Raw genomic sequence first — 22,991 nt, forward strand, 5'->3', positions numbered from 1 at the left:
AGCAGAACATGGTCCAAAACTGAGGCAGACAAATAAAATGTCCTTTTGTTTGATCAACTCTTTTCAGAAAGAAAGACGAGAAAGTTTCACTGCAACATGCTCTTTTTCATGATAGCTGTCTGGCATTGCTGATTTTGTTTCAGGTCAGACATAGTCTCAGCTTTTCCACCACTTTATCAGCTTTTTCACTACACAACATCAATGTACAAATACTCACTATGTGCGCTTCTGCTTTCAGAAGTGATATGACCACGAGCCTGAAAAAGTCCTCTAAAAAGAAGCCTGCTCTGAAATGTTCTGTTCACTATCTCCTCTTTAAACACTGGCCTTAATCATTTCAAATTCCACAAACTGTGAGGTGTATTGGTAGCCCTATGGAAGACATTGCATTGGAGGAGTTAGTGACCTTGGGCAAGCCACGGCTGCTCTATCGGGCCTTGTACTTCAGGCTTGGGCAGCCCATACGTCAGTATGGGCAGTTGCTGCAAGGAAGTCTGCTGCAGTGCTTCTTGCTGGTGGGTATCATGAAAGACACAATCCTCCCTGCTTGTCCGCAGTAGATATATTACGTACACTCTGTGAATATATCCTCTGCAACAGGAAAAAGTTATCCAAAAGGAGATTTTTTTCAGTTTTACTACATTCCGTAGTCCCAAAAGATGAAATCGATAGGAAACCCGTCCTCTATTTATGGGAGAAATATACACAAGTGAAAGGAAAAATAGACCACAAAGAAATCAGGACAGTGGATAGACTGATCACACTCTCTGCTCCCCCATTCAGCAGGGAAAGGCAGAGTACACCAGGATCAATTAATCACCGCAATCTGGTGGCTCACATACAAAACCCCTATGAATTGACTAGATTTGGATCTTCCCCCCACAAGGTGCAATGGGTGGCTGGGGTCCCATAGGGAAGTAACAAACCTTATATTCCACTGAGAGCACACTGGGGTGGTCATAACCATCAGTGGGTGACAGTTCCAATGGTTACAGGTCTGAGGTCGCTCTAATTCACAGGGATCCACCCCTGTATCTGAAAAAGAAACTCATTTTTATGAATGGGGATGTGGAGGGGATGGGTGATGTAGGTAGAAGAACCTGCTTGTTAGATGTCTCTGCTATTACAATTGGGTTCCTATCTGACTTTTTATGGCAAAAGTGCAATTAGCTAAAGTACATCAATACATTACTGGGCATGACTTGTTGGCAGACAAAGCTTTCATGACAGCAGAGGGCAAATATTCTTTCGGGGTTCATACCATCACTGTGGGAAAAGTGGTTACAGTTCCTGCTCATTTGGAGCCTCCCTTCAAACATGCTGCATCCCAACAGTACAGGCTGCCCAGAGATCACCGGGATAATTACAGCTATTAGAAGCTGGAGTCGTTGAGGGAGACCATTCACCTCTTCAACAGCACCATCTGGGCAGTGAAAGTGCCTGAGTGCTCCCAGAGAACACGGCTAAACAAGGCTCCCCCACGCTCAGAGCTGCAGCGCCCAACGTTATCGCCCTCCTCCACCAAGCTGTATCTGAAGCTGTGGCATGCTGCATGGGATCCAGCAAAGGCTTTCTTCGGCATTCCAGCTGCTAATGAACCATGGCAGCAACCTGCATGCTCGTGCTGTGGTCAGCAGTACACCTTCACAGTACTGTCCCAGAGGTACCCACACAGCCATGGGCTGGTAGCCCAGTGTTTGGAGGATTTCAATACTTCCACACGCTATAAATCGCTCAGCTGTGTGGATGATGTTATCTGCAGTGCTGGGGGGACCGCTGGTGCCATTGAACAAGAAGCAGAAGATGCGTGGAGTAACATTACTGAGACAGTGCAAAACCGTGGCTGGGAAATTAACCCCAAGCAAATTCAGAGAGCTGCCACAGAAGTAAAATTTGGAAGGATAGTTTGGCAGGGACTTTGCAGAATGATGCCCAAATCAGCTAAAGAAACCATACTTTATATGGCAGAAATGCAGAGCAAAGTAGAAACACAGAAGATTATTGGTCCTCCTGGGTTTCAGAGGCAATTTATACCATATTTGTCACAGATATTAAGATCATTATATAATACAGTAAGAAAAAAAAAAGTCACTTCTTTCCAGAAGAAAACTTAAGAGCTGCCTTTGAACAAGCAAAGACAGCTATTCCCATGCAGCAGTTTTAGGCTAAAAACTAGCCAATAAGCCTTTTGGTCTCAAAGCCCTTACTATCGGATGGGGATGTGGCTTTTGGAGCCTCTGGCAGCAAGGGGACAGGTGGCACATACTGCTGGGCTTCTGGTCTCAACAGGTTGCCTCCATTAGCACAAAATTGCATCAGGTTTGGGCTGCTTATTCAGCCCTAGATGAAACGGAAAGGATCGCCCAAGAGGCCAAGGCTACTGACAGCTAGGCTCCCAATTTTACAGTACCGTCCAATGACTCCAGTCAGTAAATGGGGAAGGCGCAACACTCGAACACTATGAAATGGAAATGGTGCATTTCTACGCCTACACCTCCCAGACCAAACAAAGTGCCTTCCAGGAGAAAGCAGCACAAATTGGCCTGGTTAATGACAGTGTGGCTCTACCACTTGGTCTGCCTCCAGCTTGGGCACAGCAGGCCCCACCATATGAGCAATTAACCCAAGAGCAGAATGTATGGTTCACTGATGGTTCAGCAAGATAATGCGAAAGAAAAACTGCAATGGAAAGCAGTAGCTTTTGAAATGTCTGGGCAAACCTTCCTAACCTATCAAGGGAAGCGGGGAGCAGCCAAAAAGTTGAATTGATGGCTGCAGCTATGGTGCTGGAAGAACCATCAGCTTCAGAAATCTTTATACCGACTCCTGGGCAGTACATAAAGGTCTCACACTGTAGGCTAATAAATGACAAGCCAATGACTGGATGACACACTGCAAACCTCTTTGGTCACAGGATCTGGTAAACACTAGAGAGCAAGCGTAACACCATTGCTCTCTGGGCAAAACATGTAGATGCCTACATTTCACATCATGGCGAGCCAGAGTAGGAGTACAATGCTGTTGCTGGTCAGTTACCTATGTGTTAGTATGTGTTTCTGCAATATCCCCCAATGAGTAAGCGTTAGCCAAGTGGGCTCATAAGAAGTCAAATTATTCAGGGGTAGGTGCTATCTACAAATGGGGACAAAACAGAGGCATTTCTTGCTGCTGAGAGGCCATTCAAAATATCTTTTAAGAATACAAGATCTGCAAATTAATAGAAGCAAAAAAACTGCCAAAACAGCCCTATGGAAAGACAGAGCACTGGGTGGCCCCAGGCCATATCTGACATACATTACATGGGGCCACTTCCAAAAGGCCAAGGTTTGCAATAAATAGTGGTGATGGCAGATACGTGTACATCTACCTGGCTCTACTGCCTACCTCCCATGCGGACCAGAAGACCACTATGTAAGGCCTTCACTTTTTGAGCCAATGGTTAGGTATTCCTACTTGTATTAAATCAGATAATGGTTGTCATTTCCAGGACAAATGGTCCAGCAGTGGGGTGGTGAAAAATAGATAGCATGGGTTTATCATATATCCCACCAACATTGTGGTGCCAGTTTAGCAGAGCCTTACCAAAAAACCGATTATGAACTCTTCCATCCACCCACACTGTGGTGGAACTGGCCAAGAATGCTGGCACAAGCATTAGTAAATCTGAACAGCAGGGCAGGAGTCCAAGGTTACACCACCTACAAACTGTTGTTAGGCCATCACCATACAGCAGTGTGCACCAGGTTCCTGTCTGAAACCAAAGAGGAGTGGTTGTATCTTGGCGCTGGGTGAACACTCTTGTTTACAGTGATCCCTGCCAAGACATTGGTCCAGGTGCTGGGGACTGCATTCTTAATTTCAGAACACTTAGCCAATACCCCTTAATATGTTCTGCAACATATATTTCATAAAAAGTTATGCTTTCCATCCTCTGGGTATCCTCCCCAGAAGCCTCAGCGACATCTATCGGAACCTGCGGGTTACAGCAATGCTCAAATTCCCACCTGCCCAGAGTACTGCTGGGGACAACGGACACTCTGGTGGGAACTAAAAGGATAACTTTTATGAGATGTCTGTGCTGGTCAAAATCTGAGGATGCCTGGAAAGGAAGCTTTGGAAAGGGGGGTGTGTGGGAAGACCCCCATGCCTTGATGACCCTTGCAGAGATTGCTTTACAACCACTGCCATGTACTACTGACCTCTTACAGAAACAAACACAGATCACTCATCAGTAAGAGTTACTCTTTCTTTCATACAAACTATAATGCTAAAACATCTTTGGCATGATAGAGTTATTAAGGTCCATTCCACAAAAGAAGGACCACAGTATCTCACTGCCACTACGAACACAGCTTGTGACTTATGAAAAATATGAAAGATAATTGTCCTTCCTGAGTAGATTACATAGACAATTTCTGTCGGATATCAGAAGGTATTTTCACATAAATCACTTTGTCTTATTAACTAACAATTTAAGCCCACTTTAGATTTTGAGATCACATCCTAAAGAAACACATTTTCAGGCATGCAAAGCTACTGTCAGCAAAAGCAACCTCAAGCCATTGCTAGAGTTGGACCCTTACTATGTAGCAGCAGGTGGACTCACAACCCTCACACAAGCTTTCTCCTTTCCTGTGAATCTCCAGAGTAGCCATTTAACACGCTGGTTTGGAGAAGTGGTATTCTAACTAAACCCAAGCAAGGGTATTTTACACAGTCTCTCATAACGTCCTCACAGAGAACTGGTGAAATACGGTCTAGAAAAACAGACAGGTGGACTGGCCGAAATGCCAGGCTGAAAGCACTGTAGCAATCAGTGGCACGAAGTCCACCTGGAGGCCAGTCACTACCAGTGTATTCCAGGAGTGGATACTGGCTCCAGGCCTATTCAACAACTTCATTAATGTTCTGGGCTGGTGGGGCAGTGTCCAACCTCGGCAAATTTGCAGATGACACCAAACTGTGAGGAGTGGTCAGTACACTAGAGGGCCGCGTGGCCACCCAGAGGGACCTCAAGAGAAAGGCGCTGACGTGAGCCTCATGAAGCTCAACCAAGGGAAACACGAAGTTCTGCACCTGGGAAGGGACAACCCCATGCACTAGTACAGGCTGGGGGCCGACGAGCTGGCAAGTAGTTTTGCAGTAAGGCCCCAGTGGACAAGGTGGACAGGATCCAGAAATGTGCACTCATGGCAAAAGCAGCCAGGGGCATCCTGGGCTGCTTGAGGAACAGCATCACCAGTAGGTTGAGAGAGGTGATCCCTCGGCTTCCAGTCAGTACTGGTGAGGCCACACCTGGAGTGCTGTGTCAGGTTCTGGGCAACCCAGTACAAGAGAGACATTGACGTACTAGCACAAGTCTAGAAAAGGGCTACAAAGATGACTGAGGGACTACAACATCTGCCATATGAGGAGAGATGGGACTGTTTACAGCCTGAAGAGGAGGAGGTTTGCGGGGGAGGAGCTGGAACTTTATCAACGCATATACATATCAGATTAATTGTGCTGGGGTGAAATCAAAGAAGAGAGTGCCAGACTTTTCTAAGCAGTGCCCACTGACAAGACAAGAGGCAATGTCCATAAATTGAATCACAAGAAATTCTGTCCGAACAAAAGAAAATATTTGCTTATTATGAGGCTGGCCCAGAGAAGCTGTGGAGTCTCCATCCACGGTGGTACTCAAAACCTGACTGAATACAGACTGAGCAACCTGATCTACCTGATCCTGCTTCACGAGGGGGGTGAGGTTGTACTGCATTATCTCCAAAGGTTCCTTCCTACCTCAACCATCCTGTGATTCTACACTAATCTCACAGGGAGAAAGCTGGGTGAGAGAGTCAAAGGGAAAAAAAATGAAAAGAAAAAAAAAGGGATTAGTAAGCACATTTTTCCTGTCAAAAAGAAACAAAACTAGAAATTGATGTTAAAATAACATTCTCATAACTGTCACACATAATAATAGCTATGCTGTATAGGAATAGCTTTTATAGGAATAGGTAGGTTCTCTAAAATTAGTTATCATAGAAAGTTCTTCTGAAAGGAGTACTCTAAATTAATGTACTTAAAAAATTAATAATTTTGTGATCAAAATACAGTAACACTATTTCAACACAAATGTCAGTAAACAAGCAGAAATAAAAAGCTATTTTAAGTCAGGATAAAAAGATGCACTAGAAGCCACCAGAAATCCTTAATCTCTTCCATAATGAGATTGGGATTCTTAATACATGCAATCCAGCTCCTTAACTTGGGTTCAGGGTACAACATGCTCGAGAAAGGAATTAAAACCAACTCAATTTAACTGGTCTGAATATAAATAATCCATGGAAAACTAAAGAATATAGCATAGAAGCCTGCAACAGAGCACTGCTGATTTAAAACAAATGCCAACTTTCATAATTTTTTTTCCTCCTCTTTAAATGGACTGCTGTAAGCATGCAAGGCTGACTTGATCAGTTTTCAAGTTCCTTTTCTTCACTCCTGTAAATATTCAGCTTCAGGGCTCACGAACAAGGTTCAAGGAGAAAAGAAACAAAGCTGACTTGTAAAGCAAAAATAATCGCTGGCACTCTAGAACCAAAAAACGGTCACAAAGCAATAAGCCCTGTTGTTGTAGGTAAAACACTGGACTACAACCAACTCCAGTACCTGAACAGATGTAAAGGTGTAGTTTCACAGAGAGTTGACTCAACTGGGAAGGGGTTTAGGGAGGAATTATAGATGACAAACAGGTATCTGCTTCTAGAAGAAAAGGCTGTGGCTTCCTGGAAAGATGTGGATGAGGAAGGCAAGTGTAATTGTGTATCACTGATGCTGGATTATGAATGCACGTTAATGAACCTCACAGAACAAAGCACCCAACTATACTCAATAATTACCGATGTAATCCTTTAAGTATCTGTTAACAAAGATATGAGAAGTAACACATTTGCTGCAACACAGGTTAAATGTATGTCTTATTCCAGTCTCTCTTTCCTGCCTCCTCCTCTCTTCTACCATTAACTGAGTCTTCAATCTTGCAGTCTTTCAGTGCAGTTTTTTAGCCAATAGTTCATATAAACTCTACTCCTATTCCAGTTTTCCAGTTCCTCACCTGACCCACATCCTAGTCATCCCATCTCCAGGCTTCACAGGATTTCACTGTCTCCTGCTTGTATGTCCCCACTGGGTCATGGTCCCAACAGTACCTACAGATGCCACATTTCTCTGCGCACTGACTGGCTTCAGCAGCCTTACCTTCATCTCAACTCCTCTTCTCCGTTCACCTACTTCTCCTCAAGTTCTCTTCTAATCTCAGCTTCTTGGTCCTCTATTATCTTCACAGCAAAGCAACACCTCAGCCCTGACATGGAAGACTTTGTCAGCAACACTTAATAATTTGTCAACATTATAAGCTACAGATCTCAGAAACTTACTGTGGGAAGTATCAGACAGCCTTTTTAAGTGCACAAAGCTGACCATCATACTGTAGTTTAGAAATGTACCTTGGAGCTATTTCTACTTAACATCTATGTATCTGCATGTGAATTCATTTTAGCTTCACTGAAGATGCTTTTAATAAAACAGAATCAAAGAGAAGAGGAAATGGAACCGATTCTGAAGAAAGAATAGAGACAGAGGGAAATGAAAGACAGAGTTGCAGAAGAAATGAAATATGAATTTACTTACATTATCTTGAAAGATTATACCATCTTTCTTTGATGAAAGAGAAAATCCTTCCCCCAGACAGAAGAAAATGCAGTAGAGCTGGCTGGGGGCAGGGGGCGCATGTGTGAAATTCAGTATATTTTCATGTATACTACAACATGGAATATTACTAAATGCGAAGAAACTGGAATAGAAGATAAAAAATAAATAAATCAGTATGCATGGTTAAATAAAGACAGCTGCAACTAGCACTGACACAAGCGTGAAGTGATTGAGTTTCATTAACTAAGCGTGTTTCAAAAATATAGCCTTAGTATTTGCATAAAGCAAACTGGCACAAAATATAGGGGAGAACCTACAGAGTCTGCTGAAGACGGGCTAAAGTGGTACTACTGATTCACAGGAAGATCAGAGTGCCATAAAAAAGAAACGGGTAATTTTGAGAATCAAAACAACAAAAGTATCGATTTATTTTATTTCTGCTTTTATGCCAAACAATTCAGGACTGTCTGCTCTTAGCTACCAGTTCATCAGCTGGAAAGAACAGATGTATCAGGTGATTACATGATCACAACCACTATGATGTACTCAACAAACAGCAACAATAAAAAGCAATCTAAGTGGTATTTAGTAATTTCAACTTCTCTCTGTTAGAGATCTGCGTACACTAGTGTCACTGTCTTCATGTGCAATATCAAGTACAGTCTCAGACACCATGTACAAGAAAGTTGTGTTCAAACTGTAGGCAGTAAGAGAAAAGGCTACTGGAATCATAGAACATCTCAAGGTAGAAGGGACCCATAAAGATCACTGAGTACAACTCCCTGCTCCTCACAGGACTACTTAAAACTAAACTATATGACCAAGAGTGCCATCCAGACACTCCTTGAACTGTGACAGGGTTGGTACTGTGACCACTTCTCTGGAGAGCCTGTTCCAAGGACTGACCACCCTCTCAGTGAAGAATTTTTTCCTAATGTCCAATCTGAACTTCCCCGGACACAGCTTCATTCCATTTCCTCATGTCCTGTCGCTGGTCACCAGAGAGAGGAGCTGAGCACCCCCTGCCGCTGCCCCCCCACCAAGGAAGCTGTAGACTGCAATGAGGGCACCCCTCAGCCTTCTCTTCTCCAAGCCAAACCCAACAAGGTCTTAATTTTCCCAGTACGTAATGAGACAAAGAGAGTCTGGATTGTTCAGCCTAGCAACATAAAGTCTAAAAGTAAACATGATCTCTATAAATAAACCGAAGCATACACCAATCACAGGGAAAGAACCAAGAACTAAGCTACTGAATGCGACTAAACAAGAACAAATGAGTATATGAAGGCCGTGAATAATTTAGGCTGGAAATTAGACAGACATTTTTGAAACCAGCGAGAAAGAATATACTGTGGATAATCATTTTTAAGATGAATAATTGTTTTATCGTATGGATTGAAGGACATTATTTGCAGGCCTGCAACGGGAAGTAAATATACAGCTAATAGAAACCTAATTTTTATACCGGGTGGAAGGGATAAAAGAGAAACAAATCTTCTATAGTTTTATAGTGGTCCTCTAGGGTTAATCTAGTCCTGTGCCAAAAAAAAAAAAAAAAAAAAGGTTTCACAAGTCTTATGTTCACTGTAAACATTTCTTCATAATCCCTTTTTGTTCCCAAGTATGAAAGACTAATAATCCCTTTTTGTTCCTGAATATGAAAGACCTGAGGCCTACGCTAACACAGAAGACTGAAAACAAGTAGGCCACTTACAACATTCAGTGGGAGTGTCAGAAGCAAACTTTTTGAAGTTATTTAAGCCTTGATTAACCCTACACACTAGGGACCATGACAGAGAGACAGGTGATCTTAAAACAGACTATAAACTTTTGAGACACCCTTCTTTTGTAGAAATTTATATCGTAAATATTGTATTAGTACAGCAGGACCATGAAGGTACAGCCACACAGATTCAAACAGCAGAGCAGGAGTAAGAAGAATGGCGCACTTGCTGCAAATAAAGAGATCAAGCAGAGTCCTAAAATCCAAGAAAAGGTACTGATAACAGAAAGGAACTGGCAGGCACTGGTGGAGCGTGAGACTGTACCACATGCCTGGAACTGCAAATATGCGATAAGACTCAATATCCCCCTTGGCATTCTTTGTCAAAAGGGAACATAAACGCAACAAAGATCATACAACATCATTACCAGTCAAGAATAACCCAAAAGACAAGATGAGGACTTGACAGCCAGCATCCCTTGCTCCCCTTGCCACTGCAAGTAATCCTGGCCAGACTGATGGGACGCCCATCTGTCCAGGTCTTCACAAACACAGGATTGCAAACGCATGAGCATGAAAGGATGAAAGAAATCTATGAGGTAACAAATACAATTTACTGAAACTGGTTTTGTTCAAACTAAAAGTCGTATTTCCTTCTATCCAGTGATCCATCATGAGCTGCTGCACTTTAAACTCTTTTACTTCATCTAGTTACACATCCTGTTTGGCTGTTGCAGAACGACAATATCTTAAAACAGACCATTTGCCAAGTGACATCTGTTGCATAAAACGTAGGAAGTTCATCACGGCAGCAGGAACAGACGTGGTTATCCTTTATTGCCTTTCAGTTTCAGCAAAACACACTTTTTTTTTTCTATGAGTAAAATAGTGGATTCCTCCAATTGAGTATTTTTATTAACAATAATATAATAAATTGATGGGTGGAAGGAGAGGGAGAAAACCCCTTACTGTAAAAAGTATGATAAGTGCTCACAGTGCGTGGAGTGCTGTTAAGGCCGAGCTCTTCCAACTAATGACTGCTAAGCATCTTCCTTAGACAGAGGTCAGGCAGCTTGTTTCTGTTAACTAAATCAGAAAAGCTTGCTTTCTTTTGGCATCTCTTCACAGACAATCTGCACATATCCTTTCAGAGGCTACTTTAACATTTCATTCACACTCTCATATAGAGATGAGAAAGAGTGTCTATGCAGCTTGTGATTCTCAAAAATAATAATAAAAGCAAATTTTAGATGTAAACCCAAAGAACAGTAAGTTTCAAAAGCACTAAACATGAATTTTGCTTCCCATTTTATATTTACACTACTTTTCTTTGTCAGTACTTGTTCTTGGCTCACATGGTCACAAGTTGTATCTCATAATCTTACTTGACTTCACCTTATGCTTCCAGAAGTTCATCACAATCTTAACACACAAAGCGCTCCACACTTTCATTCCCGCATACTTCTAGTAGCAAATTTACAGAATTGCATTGAAATATTTAACACAAATTATAAAATAACCCATAAAAGTTGAGAGATACTGAATCAAAATATTTTTCAAGTAAAATTTTTAGGTCTTTCTGTAGGAACACGTTGAATCATTATTTCAAAAATACTTTTAGTTTGATTCAACACCTCTGGGCGGTGTATGGCAAACCCCTCTCCTCCTTACCTTGGCCAACTGGAAGGAACTGAATCTGAGTACAGGTAAGATTAAGAGGACATTAGAAATGAGTCCTCCACTTACCACAGAGAAACGAGTGGGGTTATTCCTTAAAAACTATGTTGTAACACCTCATGGTCTTCCAGCAGCCCAAAGCATTTCAATTTTACATGTTCTCACTGCCTTACAAAAAAGAAAGAGACGAGGGGATGGAGGCCGGGGCGGGGGGGGCAAAAAAAAAGGGGGTGAGGGACAGAAAAAAGGAGGGGGGGGGAGCAATATCAAGCAGAGAAGAAGAAAAGCTACCATGCACTGTCCTTCAAATATTAAATGTCTCAATGGTTCCATCTTCTTCCAAACTACAGTTTTATGTAGTCAGAAAATACTTAGTTGTGCCTTGGATCAATCAAATAAATGCAGGCTGTTTTCCCAATTTCTGCAGCATGAAAAAACAGAACTTCAATTAGGCTCCCTAGTTAGAGAATGTCCAATGTTTCTTTCTGTCACTTTAGCATTAGACTGAACTACAACACCTCGAGATTTTTTTAAAAAATTATTGGGAATACTTTGACTATACATACTGTCATTCTAGACCAGGCTGGTAAACTATTCTAACAAAAATTTGCTCAGAGCAGCCAGCACCAGCTATCATTCTCAAGATACAAGAGGACTAATATGGTATAACCTACCGTACAGAATACGGCAGATACGGTACAACCTACTCCATGAAGTGTTTAATCCCAATTGTTATAAACTGTTTTCAGGTATAAACCAGAAATAATTTTTCCAGGTTGTTTGGCTTGATTTGTGATATTTTTCAAATCTTTGTTTGTATGAATAGCTGTAATTTTTGATAGTACTATTATACATGTAAGTACCTCAGGAGATTTATTCATCTCATATATCACCAGTAATGGTCAAATCCAATTAAGTGTTAAATGGAAAACTGGCAAGTTATAGTATGACTTTTAAATGTAGTCTTCATTTCATTGCATGTGCCATTGTTCTTGAGTATGAAACATGGATACTTCTGTCAAGCTCTAAAATGAGAACTGCAGAACAAATCCCAACCTCTTGGCTCCCTTTGAGGCATGACTACATGTAAAATGGAAGCAATATGATGAGACTAAGTTTGTCTTATTTTACACCACAGTCCCTTAGGATTCATACGTAAGGAATCAAGAAGAAAACTCCTCTCAAACTGAACATTTTGTGATATCAGCCACATGCAGGGAAATCACTTCCAGAAGAGCAGATTCAATCGTATCTTGTTTTATTTGACACTCAGCAGCCTGGAGTTTATCTCACTTGACAAGGAAGCAGATAAAGCAACGAAATGGTGGGTTTGTGTTTTGGATCTGATCTCTGAAATTATTTTGAGCCTGCTTGAGCACATGCTTGTGCAGACCTCTGCCTCCATTTGTCAAAGGAAGGGCCCTCTGTTCTGTAACTGCTTTTGGCTACTTATGAGCTCTTACCTCCTAGATCTCCCATTTTCACCTGCAACAGCGATGGGATGACCACATCAAAGAAAGTATCTCAGTACATGAGGATTAAATTCAACCTGCTTTCCATTTTTCCCTGCAAGCACTAGTCGGCAAACATACATCAATCTTCCAGTAAAGTTATTTTCAAAAACTATCTCCTGCTTTCAGATCTACTGTACAAGACAGACTCCTGACTTCAGATCTACAGTGCAAGCCAGAAATATAACTAAGAGTCTAACATATAAATCATGTAAAAAAATTAAGTTGGGTTTAAGATTTTGTGATTGAAGTTTTCTGACAGCTAGATTTATTACTGATGCTTTTAATGGTGGAACACCTGTGAAGACACAGAAGTACCCCAAATCAAAAAGAAAACAAAAGGCCTTATTCATATCAAGTGACATGTCATGAAGAGACTCGAGATATTAAAATGCCTGACTTCTTCCGAGAAGAATTCCATTTCCACGCCAAACAAACACTTAGCCTTTACTAAGTAGCTTAAAAATTCCAATTAATGCCAGCGATTTCTCTTTTTCACTGGAACTTGTCAAAACGCTCCTCTGCAAGCCTGCAGCTGGCAATCTGAAAACCGCCTGCAGTAATGCTCACCAACTCGTCAATGCCGCGCCTCCGTGTTGGTGTCCACGAGACAGCCTGAGAACCCAGAGTGGTGTCACCGTCCCAGAAAGGCTCGGGACCCACATGTTCCCACACCCGAGTCTCACAGCATGGCTACCCACCAGCAGGTGAACATCTCTGGTATGCTCAAAAACACATGCAAGCCAAAATCTGTGAGAGACTGACGCGCAGAACATAGCAACCTGTTCTAGTAGTGGGAGGTGTCCCCGCCTGGGACCCTGGAATGAGATGATGTTTAAGGTCCCTTTCCAACCCAGACCGTTCGCTGCCTCTATGATCTTTCAAAAGTAACGCATAAGATCTCACGGGGAAGTTTTTAAAAGAATGCGCAATGGAAGCTTAAAAAAAAAAAAAAAAAAAGCAATAAAAGAAAGAAGAAAAAGCCACTCCCAGGGACTAATGGGAACCATTCCACCAAGCTCCGAACAGCTGGAAGTCAAGACTAACAAAACGTCGACACTTGACGGCTCCCCACGGCTGGACGCGGAGGGGAAGGACTGACAGCCCCAACGGCAAAGCGCCGGCTCCGCAGGGGCTCTGGCTCCCCCCGCCTCCGGCCACCTTCCCCACCACCACCACCACCCCCCGCCGCAGCGGGCGGGCGGAATCCCGCCCGGGCTCCCCGCTCCCCACCCGCCGCTGCCCCTTTAAGCCGGACCCCATGACGAGCGGCAGCAACCGGCCCCCGGGCCGCCCTCCGCCCTTTCGCCCCGCCGCAGCCGGGGCTGACAGCGCCGAAGGAAACTTTGTCAGGAGGAGAGGACGGCGTGCCCCGGGGAAGCTCGTCCCTCCCGTCCCCCTTCCACGGGACACAAAGCCCCGGCGGGCGGAGGCGGGGCTTCGGGGGAGACCTCGACGCGCCCACCCCGTCAGGCGGCAGCAGAGCTCGGCGGCCCCCGCGGCCGGGGCAGGCACGACGGGGCTCCCCCCAGTACCGCCCCCCGCCCCCAACGCCGCAGTCCGCAGCCCGCCGGGGGAAAAACCGGACCCGGCACACGGACAGCCGCGCCTTCCCCCCGGCGGCCTTCCAGCCGCCCCCGGGCAGTTACCCCCGGCGCCGGCCGCCCTCCCTCAGGCACCCGCGGGGAGGCGCCGCGCCTCGGGCAGCGCGGCCCGCCCGGCGGAGAGCGGCGCCGCCGCACGTGTGCCCGGGAAGGGGCAGCCCGGCCGGGGCAGGCGAGCGGCCAGCCGCCCTCCGGGGACCCTCCAACGCGGGGAGAAGGGACCGGCCCCCGCCGCAGGGGGAAATCACGACAACTCCAACTCCCTCCTCCTCCCCACGCAGCGCCCGGGCTCACGCGAAACTCACGGGAGAAAGCCAAGCCGCGCCGCGCCGCCGGCTCCCAGCCGAGCTCCCTCAGCACCGCCGCTGCTGCTGCTGTTGGCGGCGGCGGCGGCGACACCGACACGGCGGGGCTTGTCGCTGCGACCCCCCCCACCTTCCTGCCGCCGCGCCGGCCCCGCCCCACGCGGGACGGCCCGCCCCCCACGCCACGCCTCCCCCACGCCGCAGCCCCGCCCCGCCCCGCCCGGCGCGGGGGACGAGGCGGCTCTCACGTCTGCTTGCGCATTTCTCAGGGTGGGGGGGGACTATCCTCGCCGCGGCTCGGTCCCGGTCCCGGTCCCGGTCCCGGTCCCGGTCCCGCAGCCGGGCCGGGGAAGGGTGGCGGGGTCCGAGCCGGGCGAGAGCCGGTTGTTGGTGGGGAAAGGGAACAAACCGCCTCGTCGTCCCCCCTCGCCGTGCTGGCGGGCTCGTCGGTCAGCCTGCCCTCCCGCCGGCGCCGGCTCGGACACCCGGGGGAAGAGGGTCGCGGCTCCTTTCGGGAATCTAGTGATTTCCCCGAGAGTGGGTCGGTGGGGTGAAGCGGGGTTTATTCTCCCCGACCCCACCGTGGTCCGCGTCATCCCGGTGCCTTCCGGGCTGCCTGCGGTCGCTGTCGCCGCGTCTTGTGGTGGGTCCACGTAGGGTCAGTGCCCGGGGCTGGGATGGGGTGGGGGGGGATGCGGGGTCGCAAGCGAAGTGGTGGAAAGGCCCCGCAAACGCCTCTCGCTCAGCCGGGATGGGGTTTAAGGCTGCCCCGGGACGCGGGGCTCCGTACCCGCGGTGCCTCGGTGAACAGTAGCAGAGCCCGGCGCGCCCTTGCGGCTCAAAACGAGGAGAAACGCAGGGTTTTGGTAGGGTGGGAAAGTTCGCCCCGTCTAGAGCCCGAGGGGCTTTTGGTGGCGGAGCTGTGGCAGCTCCCGAGTCACCCGCGGGAGTTCCTGACGGCAGATCGCGGGGAGCCAGGGTAAGGTAACCCTCGGGGGGTGGGCGCCGGGAATAGCACAGCCTTTTACTGAAGAATGCAAGGCAGACATGCTGATTGTTGTTGGAAGCTTGTTGAACTCCAGCGTACTCGAGTACGGTGATGATTTCAGTGGAATTCGTAACACAGAATACCAAGCTGAAGCTTGGGCATGCCTCACAACAAGCTGTATCTTACCGCACATACCCACCGTATGTGAGCACTGCTCAGCGTCTCTGTCTGAACAGGTTTAGGCAGGAGACCTTCGAGAGATCCATCTGTGTAGGTCGATTGGAAGAATTAGGACCCAAATCTGCACTCTGTTTCAGGGGCATTGTAATGAAGCGTTCGTTTGTTGAGCAGGACTGTCTCAATGCTGCTTTACAAAAATATATATGGTAAGACATGATTCTGCCACCTTCAGGTTAAAGGAATACCTTGTTTTATGAGTAGATCTACTCACTTCTTTGTGGAAACAAATTTGGGTAATTGGGCCTGTTTCAGTATTTCTGCAAAGGCTAGATGTATTATGATGAAGGATTTTCCTTATTCATATAAAATGCAAGATACACAGGCTTCACAAATCGTTTGAAAGCCTATTCACATTTCCCAAATTAAAACACATCACTGGATTTTTGGTTTGGTTTTGAGTGCCTGGTACTTTTTCTTCAGAAGGTGAAAACGTGCCTTTTTGGGGGGGGTATAGGACATGGCAAGCAATTAGTGATTATAATGTGTCCCAAAGATGTTGTCATTCTTTTGTGACAGGAAATATTAAAAACTCTTCAAACAGAAATAATGATTTGCTGGCTCCAGCCGATTTGCAGAGTCACGACAGCAATTCTTCGTAGAGCTATTTGTCGTACCAAGCACTCATGTAAGTTTGTGCCAGGCTTCCTCTTACGTTATTGATCTGGCTCATGAAACTGAGTGCTGTAATTGCAGAGGGCCCGGTCGAAGGATTTCAGACCTTACCCTGAGCAAAGAGATCCAGTGGTGCTTTTGTGAAATGACAGGCTGATAGACACATCTGTTGCCGAGGCAGGAGCATCCCGAAGGCCTTTCCTTCTGGCTGAGATGGCGTGGCGCACAGTCTCTCACTCGTGGGGGGTCATCTCTTCCTCTTCTAGCAATGTTTCCCGTGCTAGCTGCTCTTATGCAAATCCTTTAATTGGTGCACCTTAATTTATGTTCTCAAAGCAACCTTTGTAAAGGAGAGTGTGGACAGGAATTTGGAGAAGGAGCTCAAAATAGTCCTTAGCATGTGAATATTCCCTGAATTACAAGGTCCTATTTTGTGTATGCAGAACATCTGGCTTACACGTGTTAATAAAAGGAATGAAAGTGTTTGCAATAAAGAAAGAGAAAAGCATTGAAGAATTATATGAGCAACTCTTTGAAAAGTAATTTGGAAATAGAGCAAACTTGGGGCCTGCTAATTCTTTAAGTTTCGTTTCTGATTTTAAAAATTTTTTTTCTTCAAATTCAGAGAAAGGATATTAAAATCTCAGCTTTTTGTAAATACCTTTGTATCGAAGGCATTAATTTCGGTAGAATCTGCCAACTCTTTTATTTTTCATTATGGTAAACATAAGGCAATCTACGTTAGATTTCACGTTTAATGGCTCTCTAAATAATTCTACTGTATTTACCTCCATTTGCTCATATTGCTTTCATTATTTTGAGTGGAGTTTGAATGCTTTTTAACTTTAATTTCATTTATATTACCCACCTGGTGATCTCTATGCCAAATGATTTTGCATTGCTTCACAAAGGCAATAAAAATTAGTGCATTAAAATGTGGTGGTTTAACTTTTGCCTCCTTGTCTTCTGGAATCCAAGGCTAGACTTAACAGTACCCTTTTCTTCAAATATGAGACTTCCTAGCATATAAAAATAAAATAACTTTTAAACTTTATTTTGTGACTTACGCTGTAGCCTCCTAGTGTGAAGTACAGAAAAATAAACAAATCACACAGCAGATCCTGTAAAATACTAAGCTTCCTGTAAGACTGACTTCACCGGGTTGGAAAAGTATTTTTTATCTTGCATGATTGGGTAACTACCTTTACTTTAATGACTTCCCCATTAAAACCAAAGTATTCTGAATGTTCTTTTTTCATAAGAGATCACTTTTTTTAACATATTTTCAGGAAGTGAAACAGCGTGGGGTTTTCTTTAGCTTGCAAATCCTTTCTTTGAGTCTACAGAGTTCTGCATTAGGTCGCAATTCAGCAAGGACTTTAAGGATTTGGAAATTAGGTAAATGCTAAAGCAACTACATTTAGACCTTTGACATGAAAGTTCTATCAAAAGATTTGTTTGGTCTGTGGTTACAATCTCATGATAATGTACTTGGGCTTCCTTGTATGCAGGAATAAGCCTAATTTAATGTCCTGAGCTCTTGCGTTGTGGCAAACATATCTTGAAGATTTTCATTATGCATGTCTGAGCCATGCAGGCAATTGCCACCTGCCGTTTATAGATATGTGAGAAGGTATTGTTTGAATGTGTCCAGAATGCTTTTGAGTCGTGCAGTCCTCTTGCTTATAGTTCCATAACACAATAATATTGTTCCTGGCAAGGAGCTATAATAAATATTAAAGCATAAAGGTCAGTAGCATATATCTTGATGAAGTTATAGATTGATTGATTGATTCCAGGCTTTGAGCTCTTTGCTTTGAGCACCATTTACACTATTTTTTGCCACGGATACTTATTTCCTTTTCCCCTTCTTTTTTAGGCAAAACAAAATGCCACCCTTCCCTTTTTTCTCTAGTATGTATAAAAGCGCAGACTGCATCAGACACTGGAGAGCTGTGTGGAGATTTTACTTTGCAAATGGAGCAGTATGCTGGCAGCATAAAGGATGAAAGTCTTTGAAGAGCTCTTTTGAGGATAGAAATCAGCCCATGATCTCCTTCAGGCTGCAATCTTATTCATCGTTATTTCCAAGATTTTTTTCAAACACTCACAAAGATAAATTCCAATTTTAAAAAAGAGTCCCAGTGAGCTGGATATATATTATATGGATATGTAACACAGCTGTAGTTAATGCACTTTTTATATGTCAATATAATGCAAAAATACTACAAAACAAATACCTTTACGTTGGAGGCTTAATTTTATCCAGGCGAATGGAAATATGCCACAAATCCAGTTACCTGAGCTAGCACCCTCACCGAAACTTTAACTGCTGCCTGCAATAAATAGTCTCTGCAGACGCGGTAAGCTTTTCGGGGCACTGCTGCTTATATAATGCCTTTCCTGTGAAAGAACGACGTTCATCTCTAGCTCTGCTAGTCCAGTACTTAAAGAAGAAAACAATAAACCGTATCGATGTTTTGAAGACAAATTATTCATAGCACTGTTGTACCTAGGGCGATGTCATATTTTACATACCATTGAGAATGGTTTCTAAAAAGGCATAGTTTCAGAACAGAAAATATTTATTGTTGTATTTATCTCATCTATATGTGTATTGCTATCCTATATATACGGTAGCCTTTGGATCTTAAAGAGAAATCTGACGTGGCTGAATATACGTAGGAGTGATTACTGGTGCTCTGGTGCAGGTAATTCAGTTAGTTGTCATTAATCTGAATGTGCCAACTCAAATAACTGTCCTTGGAAAATTACCTACATTTCTCCTGAGGCTTTTCATGTGTTTTGAAATAACCTTATTCTTGCCCCTTTTCCTCTGGGACCTCTATATAGGTCTCACTGGAAGGTTGGGTTTTTGTCACGTACTTCACATTTTTTTTGAGAAAAATATTGTTGGATGTCTATGGTAATAAGGAAGGGACACTTGCAGAAAACGTTAAGTAGATTTGAACTAGACCTCAGACTCCATCTTTAACTTGTCCCCTGAGAATTTGGTGTAGTAAAACAGTGATTTGACATTCATTGTTTATACTTAATTGCACTAAGCAGTGGGTAGATCCCAGCTCACCACTAAATTCTGCCATATTTACTGAGAGAGCTGGTGACTAAGCTGCAGATGCGGTCTCTTGGGAGATACATCACTCTAAAAGGTTATTTTCTGCTAGTGCAAGAATACTTGTTTACAGAAAGAGAAGTAACAGTAAACTTTAAAATGTTTTGAGAAAGTCTAGCCCTAGTTCGTTCTGCTTGTTGGAGGGTTGTGCTGCTGCTACAGTGTAAGTATTGAAAAAGTACTTCCACTACTCAATTTCAAGATAAAACTACAAAATAATCCCATATTTCAGAAAGCTAACCACAGGCGCGTTGAAAAGAAAGGAGGTCAGGTGGGTGGTTTTTGTTACAAAACCTTGAAGGAAGGATAACTATAGATGAAGGAGATGAAAGAAGTTAAAGGGAGTAGTGGTGCCAAATTGTCCTTTGCATATACATCCCTAATTGACTATACATATAAATGCTTGTTTGCCTAGAACAAGACAAAATCTGCCAGCAAAGTCTACTGAACAAACAACAATTGTTTAACTAACTTTTAGAGGCCATTTATTCTGTGCTAACATTGGTTTTTAAAGGTAACTGTGTCCAGGAACACATGAACAGAGAGGCAATTCTTGAAGCTGGAGCAAATCATGCTGTGGCAGCTGTGTATAAATAAGCAGATTTATGCTTTAAAGTGTGGGAAACAAACACTGAAAAATAAGCAATTGAAAAAGTGGCAACATTTAGCTATGATTTAGCTAGGGGTAAATTCGCTGGTGTTGTGCCAGGCTTAAAGAACTTTTTTATGGGTTGAGTCATGCATCCACACCTTTTGAAAATCCAAATAGCTGTATTTGTCATGGGCTTACTCATGGTGGGTTCCTGACAAGCTATTTATTACACACATGCAATGCAAAATATCACAAAATTTAATATTCTGGACAAGGAGGTAGCCTGAGAATGAACACTGGGGGAGATTATTCAGCCACAAATGAATAACGTGACCAAGAGCATGTGTGCCACACCAGTGGTGGGACAAGGGACGGATGCCAGCTCTTGCTTTGCTTCACTCAGTAAAATCAATCATCTGTTTAAAATTAATGAAAAAGAATGAAGTTATGACACTGAGAAACAGTGAAATAAATGAAATTGTTGTATTTAATATTTACTTGGTACTCTAGGTTTATTACTGAGTATTTAAATACTAAGTAACTGAGCTTTTCAACAGCAGTGTAAAGAAGATAAGACATTTTTTTCCCCATTTCTACCACGTTCCACAGAATCTGGTAAACTTCATTTCTCCAAGACTAAAAATAAAGATATCCAGTTGTGGATATAGAATTTATTAGATAATCTGCCAAGCTCACCATAGCATTGCACCTTTACTGACTACCAGTCAATTAAATCCTGAATTTTAGGAGAGCAAACTCTCGGTTGTTCACAGAATTAGTGGATGACACTCCCTGGGAAATTGCCCTCAGTGATACAGGAGCAGAAAAGAGCTGACAGCTGATGTTTTTCCTACAGCACAAGAGCTTTCTATTCCTGTGCGTAAGAAATCGTGCAAGGAACGCCGGAGATTAGCATGGCTGACTGAGGACCTCCTGGTCAATATGTAAAGTCTGAGAAGGAAATATACAGGCAGTGGAACCAGGGGCATGTATCCTAGGAAGAATATAAGGACACTGCATGGGTGTGTACGGGTGGAATTAGGAAAGCTATTTGGCATGGAATGTGAAGGACAATAAGAAGGGCTTCTACAGGTGTGCTAGTCAGAAAGGAAGATTAAAGAAAATACATACTCATACCTCCCCCCCGAAAGATAAGACAGGAGAACAAGTGACAACTGCAGGGAGAAGGCTGAGATACTAAATTTTTTGGCCTCATTTTCAATAGCAATCATTCTTCCTACATCTCTCAAGTCCCTGAACCTCAAGGCAGGGACTGGGTGCACAAAGTCTACCCAGTCTTAAGAGAAAATCAGTTTCAAGACCACCTGAGAAACCTGAGGGTATACGAGTCTATGAGACTCAATGAGATGCATCCCAAGGTCGGGGGGAAATTGGCAGACATAGTTGCTGAGCCATGATCCATCATCTTTAAAAAGTCACGTCAGCCAGCTGAAGCCCCCAGTGACTGGAGAAAAGGGAATATCACACCCATATTTAAAAAAGGTAAAAAGAGGACCCTGGGAATAGTCGACCAGTCTGCCTCACCGCAGTGCCCAGTAAGATAAGGAACAGATCCTCCTGGAAGTTGTGTTGAAGCATACGGAAGACAGGGAGGTGATTAGAGACAGGCAACATGGCTTCACCAAAGACAAACTACGCTGGACTAATCCAGTGGCCTTCTATGATGGAATCACTGCATCACTGGACAAAGAAGGAGCTGCTGATATATACCTGGACTTCTCTAAGGCCCCTGGTATGGTCCCCCACAACATTCTTACCTCTAAATTGGAGAGAGACAGATTTGATGGATGGTCTGTTAAATGGACAAGGAATTGGCTGGATGGCTCCATCCAGCAAGTTATAGTCAACGGCTCAATGTTCAAGTAGAAACTAGTAGTGAGTGGTGTCCCTCAGGAGTCCGTACTGGGACCAATCTATTTAGTATCTCCGTCAACAACGTTAGACAATGGGATTGAGAGCACCCTCGGCAAGTTTGCAGATGACATGAAGCTGAGTGGTGCAGTTGGCACACCTGAAGGATGGCATACCATCCAGAGAGACCTGGACAGGCTCAAGAGGTGGACCCATGTGAACCTCATGAAGTTCAACAAGGACAAATGAAAGCCTTGCAGCTGGGTCAGGGCAATCCCAAATATCAATACAGGCTGGGTGATTAATTGCTTGAGAGCAGCCCTGAAGAGAAGGAGTTGGGGATACTGGTAGATGAAAAAATGGATATGAGCCAGCAATGTGCACTTGCAGCCCAGAAAGCCAACTGTGTCCTGGGCCGCATCAAAAGAAGTGTGGCCAGCTGGGTGAGGGAGGTGATTCTGCCCCTCTACTTTGCTCTCATGAGATCCCACCTGGAGTACTGTGTCCAGCTCTGGGGCCCCCAACATAAGGAGGAGGTGGACTTTTTGAAGCAAGTCCAGAGGAGGGCCACAAAGATGATCAGGGGGCTGGAGCACCTCTCCTATGAGGAGAGGCTGAGAGAGTTAGAATCATAGAATTATAGAATGTGTTGGGTTGGAGGGAACCTTTAAAGTTCATCTAGTCCAACCCCCCTGCAGTAAACAGGGACATCTTTAACTAGTTCAGATTGCTCAGAGCCTTATCAAGCCTGGCCTTGAATATCTCCAGGGACGGAGAAGAGAAGTCTCCAGGGAGCCCTTGTTGTGGCCTTTCAATACTTTAAGGGAGGCTTATAAGAAAGTCAGAGAAAGGCCTTTTTACCAAGGCCTGTAGTGACAAGACAAGGGGAAACTGTTTTAAACTGATCAATTTAGATTGGATATTAGGAAGAAATGTTTTACAGTGAGGATGGTGAGACACTGGAACAGGTTGCCCAGGGAAGCTGTGGATGCCCCATCATTGGAAGTGTTCAGGTCAAGTTGGATGGGTCTTTGAGCAACATGAT

General features: G+C 44.2%; 1 protein-coding gene across 6 annotated transcripts in view; it reads right to left on the bottom strand.

Annotated features, from left to right (window-relative positions):
• The window catches only part of PAM (peptidylglycine alpha-amidating monooxygenase), a 150,103-nt gene extending 135,440 nt beyond the window's left edge, over nucleotides 1–14,663 (bottom strand). For all 6 annotated transcript variants that reach the window (XM_063321334.1, XM_063321333.1, XM_063321332.1 and 3 more), the window contains exon 1: nucleotides 14,510–14,663. The gene's annotated coding sequence lies outside the window, so the exon portion shown is untranslated. The remainder of the gene's footprint in view (nucleotides 1–14,509) is intronic.
• Between the last annotated feature and the right edge of the window lie 8,328 nt (nucleotides 14,664–22,991).

This window comes from Chroicocephalus ridibundus, chromosome Z (genome assembly GCF_963924245.1).
Source record: "Chroicocephalus ridibundus chromosome Z, bChrRid1.1, whole genome shotgun sequence".
In the NCBI taxonomy this organism is placed as follows: Eukaryota; Metazoa; Chordata; class Aves; order Charadriiformes; family Laridae; genus Chroicocephalus; species Chroicocephalus ridibundus.